Below are 10,523 nucleotides of genomic sequence, written 5' to 3' on the forward strand. Positions count from 1 at the left end.
ATGTTAAGGATCATGCATTCATGCCAACTATAATGAACTCAGGGTGACAACTTGCTGAAATTGGTGTTGGTGAACTTATAGCTGTAAGAATGTTTTTAGATGCAAAATCCATCTTCAAGTAGACATGATATGGCTTTGGGTTTGTTGTGATTCATGTCTTTAGATGTATAACGCAGGTCATCAACAGAGAATACGGGACTAAGAGGTGCCTAATGAGTGCGTGTAATCAACGGGGATAAAAGTTACGAAATTGAACATTTTCAAAATGGCCTAGCTTGACTTGTACCAGCTTTTGCCAAAAACCCATTCTGACCCAAACCAGAATGACCTTAAACATTTAAACGTGTTAACAAGTCATTTAAGTAAACTGAACTTTTACCAGAAACTATAATTAAAAAAATAAATTTTTCAATCTTATGCAAAGCACCAGAAGATAAAACTCAAGTAGAAAAGCACAAGATGAATAGATCCTGTTCATAGATTAACGAAAATGTGCAAAAGCTCAAATAAATCCATCGAATCAAACACATACGTTCTACAACCTTTTCCCGCAAGTTCAAAACACAATAATCTAGTTTTGAGTAAACTATATCTCAAAAATTCCCAATTTTGTCACAAATTTGAGGCTTCTGCATTGACACCACCGTCCTAGGCGTATGTGTGAAAAAAAACACACATAATATATATAACACACACACACATGTAGATAACATTTCATATCCTTGTAATCTGATACAAACAAACAAACAAGAGTCATTCTGTTCTTCAAGCCTATATATGATAATGAAACAGCAACAAATATATACACACACATAATCATATTGTATCATATCATATCAATTTAAGCCAAAGAATATTCATAAAAACACACTTACGCAGACGCAAAACTCCAAGGACTGCTTAACACATGCAACCATACAGACAGGCATATAGTCATAGCCGCATACGATTTCATACTCACATACCTATAAACTTCACGCCCTTTATCAACAGCCTCTTCATGAACCACGTCCACCTTTCGTTTCACACCCGTCGACAACTGCTCCAAGAAAAAGTCCAAAAACGATCTAACGGTCGCAAACGTCACCCTCCCGGTCACATCAAGCACAAGGCTTCGGTTACTAGGAACCGCTAAAGTCGAAGAAATCCTATTAATAATCCCATCATTCTCACTTTTCCGTATATTAATCCCATTCAAAACAAGCTCTTGTTTTCCTTTCGGATTCGAAATCACTTCATGTGACGTTTTGACTAACGTCTCTATCGCACCATTGCAAAACGTCGACAACAAATCCTTAACTTTTTCATCGTGTTTCGGGTTCGTTAACCCCGATATTATCTGATCGTACGGGTTTACATCCATCGTTTTGTCTAAATACACCGTCACCAATGTGCTCACAAACTGTTGAATACAATCACCAATTAGTTTCTTACACTTCTCTTCCGCTATAACATCTACCCACTTCTGAACCGAATCTGTTGAACTCCCCGAACCGTTCAAATCATACCTAACCGCCATAACCATATTCTTAACAAAACTTCCAACAATAACCGACACAAAACCCGACCCTGCCGGCGAAAACAGCTTATCCAACGCCCTATCCGCAAAACCAACAGTGGGATCACTTCTCCTACCTCCAACTCTATAACCTCTCAACACGCCGACAGTTAACGCTCGGGTAACACTAATGACCGAATCCGAAAACTCACTGGACTTAGCAAGTTTCGACAACTGTTTTATACTATTGGGGATTTCATCAGAATCGGACTGTATAAACAGTTTCAAATCCTTTGAAACAACGGCTAACGTCTCGGCTGAGTCGCCGAGCAATTCGGCTACCGAAGCGATTGAGCTTAACACCTTGACAAGCCTCTCTCTCTTTTTGACCACAGATGGTAAGTTATAAACCCTAATTGCACCGTAAGTTGAAAACCCTAACGCTGCTAAACAAATTATCCATTTTTTTCGCTTTTGGGTGAAATTGAAAGTCTTGTTGACAAGATCTAAATCCATATGTTTGGGAAATTGGCAATTGAGTTAGGGTTTTGAATGAAGATATAGATACAAGTGAACGTATATGTATAGGTGTGTGTGAATTAACGAACCTTGAAGCGGATATGGAGAACGAGTTAGCGTCGTCGAGTTTGGTTAACACCTACCTCCCAATCGTCTGGTCTCATCCACTTGGATTATTATTATTATTATTATTATTATTATTGATAGGAAAATTGAATTTTAATAATCCCAACTTAATGCAGTTTCCTGATAATAATTCCAACTTTGAAAGTAGCTGTTACTAGTCCCAACTTTCATACTATTTATTTTCATTGGACATCCGTTAAAAAAACTTAACGATGTTATGTTTTTTTCCAAATTTCAAACTGATATTTTAGGGCTTTTGATCGGAATGAGAATACGAGTCGATTGATGTAAAACTTACATCCAAACGGTGGTCCAAACGACTATAGGAAGCTTCAATTTCGGTGTTTAAACTTTTAATTAACAAAAATCAAGCTGTTTGAAGCGTCGTTTCGAGTTAAGTTTTGCATCAATCGACTCGTATTCTCATTCCAATCAAAAGCCCTAAAATATCAGTTTGAAATTTGGAAAAAAAACATAACGTCGTTAAGTTTTTTTAACGGAGGTCCAATGAAAATAAATAGTGTGAAAGTTGGGACCAGTGACAGCTACTTTCAACGTTAGGATTATTATCAGCCAACTGCATTAAGTTGGGATTATTAAAATCCAATTTTCCTTATTGATATTATTATTTGGTTTTATTTGACTTTGACTACCTATACTTTTAAAACTTTAGAACTGGGCCCCTATATTATTACAAAGTTGATTGTGTATTTCTAAATAGTCGTTAATTAGCGTCAGTCTACTATCTCCCAATCTAGATCTAGTGTTGAAAGCTGAGTATAGAATGGTGAGTATAGAATGGTGGCCAATGTTGTGGTTCAAGTTACTGGTTGTGTAATTAACTTATTGGATTTTATGTTCTTATTTGAAAAGTTTATGTTCTTATTTGAAAAGTTACTGTTGTTTACAAAGGCAATGTATATTTGATTTGTCTTGTAGAAAATCTAGTTCAACACTAATGAACAAAATATGTAGAGATTGACATACATTTTTGTTCTAGAGAAAGCGTGAATTAATTATGTTTGGGTTTTTCATGTATTGTCTTCGTCTTCGTATGCCGATATCTTCATCAAAGGGTTTCCTAGAGAGTTGTTTCAAGACTCAGATCCATTTTAAAGATATGCCCTACTCTCGCTATCGCTGAGGGAGACTATTCGAATATATATATTGGGTACCGTAATTATGTTTCCTTCAATTGGATTATTCTCTTTATATAATGAGGGTTAAGTGATCGAAACAATAACACCATAAACAATTTTTAGTGGCCCTATTTTTGTATTCGTACGTTTATCTAAACGGACATGTTGTCGATCTAGGTCAACAAAAACTCGTACCGTAACAACTCAGATTAAGCCATTAATTTATTATGGTTTCTTTATTTGATTCATAACTATTCTTATTAATATATTTGATTTGTTGCGTATGAATTTTTAAGGTGGTTTCAATTTTTCAATGTGCCTAACAGCACTTACATCTCATCCATCATCCCCAACATCAATCTTGATTATGAGTGAAAATTAAAAACAAAAACACAAAAACACATCTACATTTGTTCCTTCATCATCGTCTAGTCGTCTCCATCCCCCCTATTCTATGAGAACACAAACAAATCCCTAAAAATATTTCTCTCTCTTCATCCTCGTATCGTTTACAATGTTTTTTTATGAGTGCATGTGAATGAAAAAACGGAGAAAATAATCCAAAGAATTAGATAAACGAATTTAAAAATTATAACTTGTAGTTAAATTAATTACAGGGTTGAAGTGCTTTAAGGGAATTTCATAATGAATCATACTTATTAAGAATCAATGTCCTCCTAGTTGAAGTAATCTATGGCACACTTCATATTTCCATGGCCCTAACTCAAATACTAACTATTTAACACTTGAGTCAGCCATCTTCAAATAACCATTATCATCTACATAATATATTAATATATTAATACAGTTTAAAGCTTAACAAGTTGATGATACACTCTTTAGTGGTTCTCTCAAAATTATTCTTACATATCTAACGTCTTTGAAGTCTACGTACTTTTCGGTCTTATACACCTCAGTCATGTGATGTCTATCGGTGTCCATAATCAAAGGATGTGTTGCAGCTTTTAGTTGCAGTAACGTCAAGTATGTAGCTAGAATTTAGTTTCTATTGTGTGGAAGTTGGATATCTACGCTATTATTATCGTTTGAATGCTACCCAAAGAAAAAAAAAATAAAAACATTCAATTAAAGATGAATAACTCATTATCAAATTTTGAGTCTAAGAGCTTGCCAGCTTAATTATATACTTCTAAGCTGAAATAATCTAAGCTAAATACACGTGATTAACGTTTTAAATACTTATGAATTTAATTTGACTAGTTTAAACTTTGCTTGATTGAAGGATTTATGGTTCATTAATTGTTCAATAACTTTCTTATTGGTATATATATCATGACTAAGACGTTTATTTTTTTCGTAAGTTTATTTACTTGTCAATTATATTCATTTTAGAGCTCCTTGTCAAATTTGATCTCAACATGTTTTGATTTGGTTTTTACAAATATGATTTCTCATCTAGCATTTATGTGGCCAGAGATAAGAAAACTATTATACTTCTTATATGCAGATTTGTTTTTGCCTATCATGTTCTTTATGTTGTAGTTTGATGTTAAAGGTCAATTAATTACTCGTTTCTATTGTCTTCAAGATGTAATGATGTGGTGACGCCGAGTGGTTTGTACTCATTTAGGGTTGGTTCTGAGTTGGAGCAGTAGCTAGGTCCTCATTCCTCAAGCCACTTTTGATAGTTTGTATGTTCAAGTTGTTAGATTTTTCTGCTGTTAATTCTAGCCAATTACCTAAAAATTGATCCAATATATATAAGACAATATCTATATTCATGTGTAGTATATATACCATATGTATATTAAGAGAGACTGCTGGCGATGTAATTGTAGTGTTATATTGTTTTACAAATATTTAACGTTGGTATAGTCATGACTAATTTGACAACAATTACTACATAGCATCTGAGTTATGACCCCATGTTTTAGAATGTGGAGTTTTTTCCAAGGTCTCAAATTTAGGTTTTAATTCCCATTCAATGGTGGTAGTTAATTTAATCGCCCTGCTAAGGTTTTCGGTGTTTAAATTCTCAGGGTTTTTCACGTTAAAAGTTTGGTATTCTTTGTGTGCATTTTCTTACCGTCGATATTTTTTGGTCATTTGATTTGTATTAGAAGTGCGGCACGTAGTACATGTTTGCATCCTCAAAAGTTCATACCAGAAGTCGGGAACTTTTGATTAGATAAAGTGGAAAAGTTAAGAAAAGATTATGGCGGTAATATAATTACCAAAAGGTGTGGTTGAGGGATCAAAATTGCCATTGAGCTATAATGAAAGTTTTTAATGAGATTTCTCTCACACATATGTTTGAAGGGTAGTATAACGTTTACTTTGTGTGTTATGTTTGAACTTTGAACATTGAAATGGTATAATGTGTGGATAAAGGATGACGATTGCAATCCAGATTAATTAAGAGCCCACTATTGGAATCAGGGTCAACTCAATCACTTTCGTGGCCTTAAACGATGTTGTTCTAAGAAAATAATCTTGCTTTACTTCAAATAAGTCAACATGTCTCGTCATCAGTTTTTTTTTGCAAATACGTACATAAGTAATACACATCCTCACACATCCTCATACTTAATTAAGTTTAAACACGGCTCAAATCATGCACACACACATTAGTCCATATTCCAAATACAAATGTATAATTATTAATTTTGTTCTGTAAATTTGAGGCCTTAAAAAATGAGAGTCTAAAGCCCTAGCTTCATTTTGTTGGCCCTAGAGGCGGCCTTGATTGAAATGTAAATTATTATTAGGGTTTATTAGTATCGAGTTTATGTTACGTGATAAACAATATAGGTGGTTATGAGTCAATTGTTGGAAGGTATGAAGGGGTGTAATTGTAAAGTCCCATTATAATCGATGAACTTGAGTAAACTTCATCTTCTTCTAGTTATTTTGTTCTCTCTCTAACCTAACATTCGTTTCAGAGTTGTCAGATACTCAACAGAGCTCTTATCGGCGGAAATTTATAGCAGCAATTCAACAAGTAAAAAAACAAAGGTGTGACATGCAATCAAAAATTTTGCAACGGTGACCAAAATTGATCAAATTCAATAGTACAGGCGATCGATAGTTAGGGCAACAAAAGGATCCTTCACTCAAGCAAGATTGCATTTAGTATGGAAATCAAGCAACTAGTAAAATTAGTATAGAGAGGATACGTTTAACAACACTTTAATCAAAAGTTGAACCCTTTATTGATAAAAGAAAGGTTAAAATTCAAATAATTTTAATTTTATTATCTTTTGAACTACTGTTGAGTCCATATTTTGTGGTTTGTACTTAGTTCTAGTTATTGGATTTGGTTGTATGTGTTATATCCATAAAGGATTTCGGTGGGCTTTGGGCTCTACTTGGGCTTGGTTGTTAGCTTCCCTATATATAGAGAATATGTGTATAGGGTTTAGGGTTGTTCACATTAGCAGAGAAGAGCAGAACTAGAGGGTGGTTCATTCTCATTATTATCAAGTATTGTAAGTCATTTGACGTGTTAACTAGATTCCGCATATTTGACGTGTTTGGTTGATATCATATTGTAGTGATCCAGATTCGGGACTTACAATTGGTATCAGAGCCTTAGACCTTTTCAGGCTCGTTATTGTGATATCAACGGATTCAAGATATCAAGGCTTGGTGGGATTGGTGATTTTTCCGGCTCGTTTTTGGTTGTTTTCTGGTGAGTTCATAATCGGAGAAGAAGGAAACTGTGTTCTGGTCAAAGATTTTCTTTTGTTTGGAAACTATTTAAATCCCATAATTCAAGGGATTTAGTTGGTGGCAAATTTGAATCAGTCAACATCTGTTTTCGGCCATATTTGATTGTTCTCTGTTAGAAACAAGAGTTCTCGGTCTAAATTGTGGGTTTTCGGTCAAAACTTTGGGTTTTCGGTCAACACTCAACAGTTCTCGGTCAACATTTTCAGATCTCGGTCAGTTGTTGAGATCTCGGTCAACGCAACTGGTTCTCGGTCAATATCTTGAGTTTTCGGTCAAAGGAATTTTCGGCCAAAGTATTTCTCGGTCAAGGAGTAAAAAAATAAAAATAAAAAAAAATATTTTGGCGGGAAAAATTTTCTTGAACGAAATTTTTCCAGAATACTCCCTATCAGTAAAAATCCATCATTGAAAATTTTGGCGAAAACAATTTTTTTCGGGTGATTTTCGTCGAAATTTTGGCGGAAAATTCGAAAAAAATTGTCTTGAACAAAATTTTCCTGGACGCCTCTTTTGAGCGGGAAATCTTTCTTGAGAATTTTGGCGATCATATTATTTCGAGAAATTTTGGTGGGAAAATCAGTTTAATCCGATGAATTACTCAATGGATTCTTCACAACTCGCTTTTCAACCATGCTCTTTAAATTGTGGTGAGAAAATAGAAATGTATAAGCTCCATAATGACAGTCTAAGTAGAGATATGGAAAGAATAAAATCAGAGAATTTTAAACTTAAGAAAAATGAAAAGGGTTTTCTAGACAAAATAGAAGCTCAAAACAAGGATATTAAAAAACTTAAGTCTGATCTTAGTATAAAAGGCTGTCATTATCTAGATGCCCAACAAGAAATTGTTGAGTTAACTGCTAAACTGGAAGCTTCCAAGTTAGAAATCTTAAATCTTACTAGTAAGTTTGAAAAGGTTGAACTTGATTTTAAAAAATTCGAGGGTTCCAGTAAAGTAGTTAACTCAATGATTGAAAACCAATTGTGGTGGAAAGAAAATGAAGGTGAGGGAATAGGATACAGTCAAGTTCCCCCACCTTACAACCACAATTATGTCCCTACCCCTGTCACCAAAGAACAGGAGGAAAAGATAAAAGACATGAAGTATGGTAAAACAGGTTAAATCTGAAACTGTTGGATCAGGATCCCTAGAGGAAATCAAGCCTGTTTTTAAATGTGTGAACAATTTTGATGCTTCTACTTCATGTGCAGATATAGTAAATAATGTTGCTTCTGATAGAGTAAATGATGTTGCTTTTGATAGTAAAGGGGTTCAGGCTAGTGAAAATGAATCTCATTCTAACGTGTCATCAAACTCAGATGACACCACAACTAAAAATTGTACTAATAATAATACACCGAGTTGTAGCAACAAAGGGAAGGTACGTAAGAAATCAACACAACAAGGACAGTCTCGTCCTCATAGATCCTCCGGATCTCCATGTGTTGATAAATCAATGGGTGCCATTTATATGAAGAGGCAAACATGTTACCACTGTGGCACGCCAGGACATATAGCCAGAAATTGTGTTCATCGTCTATATGTTCCCTATTACAAGCAAAATCAGAATGTTGTGCCAAGGGGCAAGAAGAATGAAAAAACCTTTCCTAATAATGAATTCCAACATGAGGCAAGTGCTTCCGTTGACATTAGAAGAAGGATGAAGGCGTGTTTCGTTTGCGGGAACGGCGGGCATTTGGCAAAGGAGTGTCACTACCGTGCTGTTAATAGACAAGCCCCTCAGGTGAAAGGTAACAAGTTTCAACCGAATCCAGTGGTAAAACAAAATGCTTATTTTAGAAAACCACGAGTATCTGTACAACGGGTCACAGATACTCAAGGATTCAAAGTTAATATGACAGGTCTGCACTCAAATGATTTAGAAACTGTTAAAAGAAAAATAAATTTTCAGAAATAAAGGAGTGATGAGGTTCTAAGAGTTCGAATTCGAATTGCTCAACTCCAAAGTCTGTTCTTTCAAATTTCACTAAACCAAGACAGACTTGGAAACTTAAAACTCAGCAAACAGAATCTGTAATGACAAATGATTCTGTTAAAGATGGGAAAGATATGAGTTGGCAAGAGGTCACATATGTTGATGCTCAAGGGAACCCCAAGACATTTATGACTTGGGTTCCTATGTCCAACTGATCCCGCTATACGTGTAGGAACAACCACAAATTCATTGCTTATTAAATGGGTTGTTCCAGGCACATGTCAGGGAAAATATCCATTGTTTTTTTAAAAAAATCTTAAACCATAAAATGGATTATTTGTTACCTGGACGGGATTTTTGGGTGATAGAACGTTTTTAATCTGCTCTTTAAGCGTGTAGGAACAAATCAGGGAATACATTGCATATTAAAAGGTTTGCTCCAGACATTCAACTCACAAGAAGGGAGAATCTCAAAACAAGATTATTCCTAGGGGAGATTCTCACAAATGAAAGATGATGTCTTGAAGATAAAAGGTAACCGTATCACTTTGGTATGAAAGATTGATCAGTCAAAAGGATTTTAAATTTTTAAATTTTTATAAAAAAATTCATAAATATGTTCACGTATAGTTTTAAAAGTATAGTGTATTTAGTTTCTCAAAAATGAGAAAATGACTTGAACGTACATGAGAAATGATAGTACATCAGTTGGTTGACTATCACATTTCATTTTTATTAAATACTTCGTTTCGACGATTGAGTCTTTTTGAGGTTAAATTTGTACATAAAAGTTTTTGCACAAATTAAGGGGGAGAAAATTAAAAAATTCAAAAAGAGTGTGTGTGTGTTAATAGAAATAAAAATTTTAAGTTATAAATGTTTTATCTATGTCTTTCAAACTTCACTCTCGCTTAAAATTATGTCGGTTGCTCAAGTTTGAAGAACATATACTTGTATATGTTTGGTCCGGTGATCTACTTGTAGATTCACAGGATAGCCATTTGTCTAAAGACTGAAAGCATCCGGGGTGATTGTGATGTGTTTTTGTGTTTTGAATTCTTTCACTTAAAATTATGTCGGTAATTCAAAGTTCATTCGAAAAATGCTCGATTCGATTTTGGCTCGTTTCGGTTTTCGCTCGGTTCGAATTTTAACCGTTCGGTTCGGTTGTAAACGAGCCAAGCAACGAGCAAGCCTTCGCTTGGTTCGGCTCGGCTCGTGAACAGCTCTACGAACAATCAACAAAAGAACAATTTCCCGTATGCCTATGTATTTCCTTTCGACTTTTTTGTGAAAACAAAAGCAAAAACAAAATACAAATTACATATATGAAGTCGGGATAAAAGTTAAAACAAGAATCGGTAAAAGTATCAACAGAATCGCCATACCTTTTGTTACGGTTTGCTTATTTTGGTTTTGGTCATAACAAAACCAAACCAAAAATCCAGTAATTTAAAAAGCATAAAACCTAACGGTCAGTTATTTCGTTTAGTACACACTTTTATTTAGGAAGCACTCCCAAGTCCTAACAAACGAAATGTTTCCCACCCCTCTTAACTTTGAAGTCTTTGATGTTCTTCCACCATTCTCAAACTAACACAATCCTAACTA

At 34.6% G+C, this 10,523-nt stretch overlaps 1 pseudogene; it reads right to left on the reverse strand.

Annotated features, from left to right (window-relative positions):
- Positions 1 to 676: 676 nt before the first annotated feature.
- On the reverse strand, positions 677 to 2,213 carry LOC143571920 (protein PHLOEM PROTEIN 2-LIKE A10 pseudogene; annotated as a pseudogene).
- Between the last annotated feature and the right edge of the window lie 8,310 nt (positions 2,214 to 10,523).

This window comes from Bidens hawaiensis, unplaced genomic scaffold (assembly GCF_021521415.1).
Source record: "Bidens hawaiensis isolate Kalapana, Puna unplaced genomic scaffold, B.hawaiensis_p1.1 tig00025623_1, whole genome shotgun sequence".
Lineage (NCBI taxonomy): Eukaryota > Viridiplantae > Streptophyta > Magnoliopsida > Asterales > Asteraceae > Bidens > Bidens hawaiensis.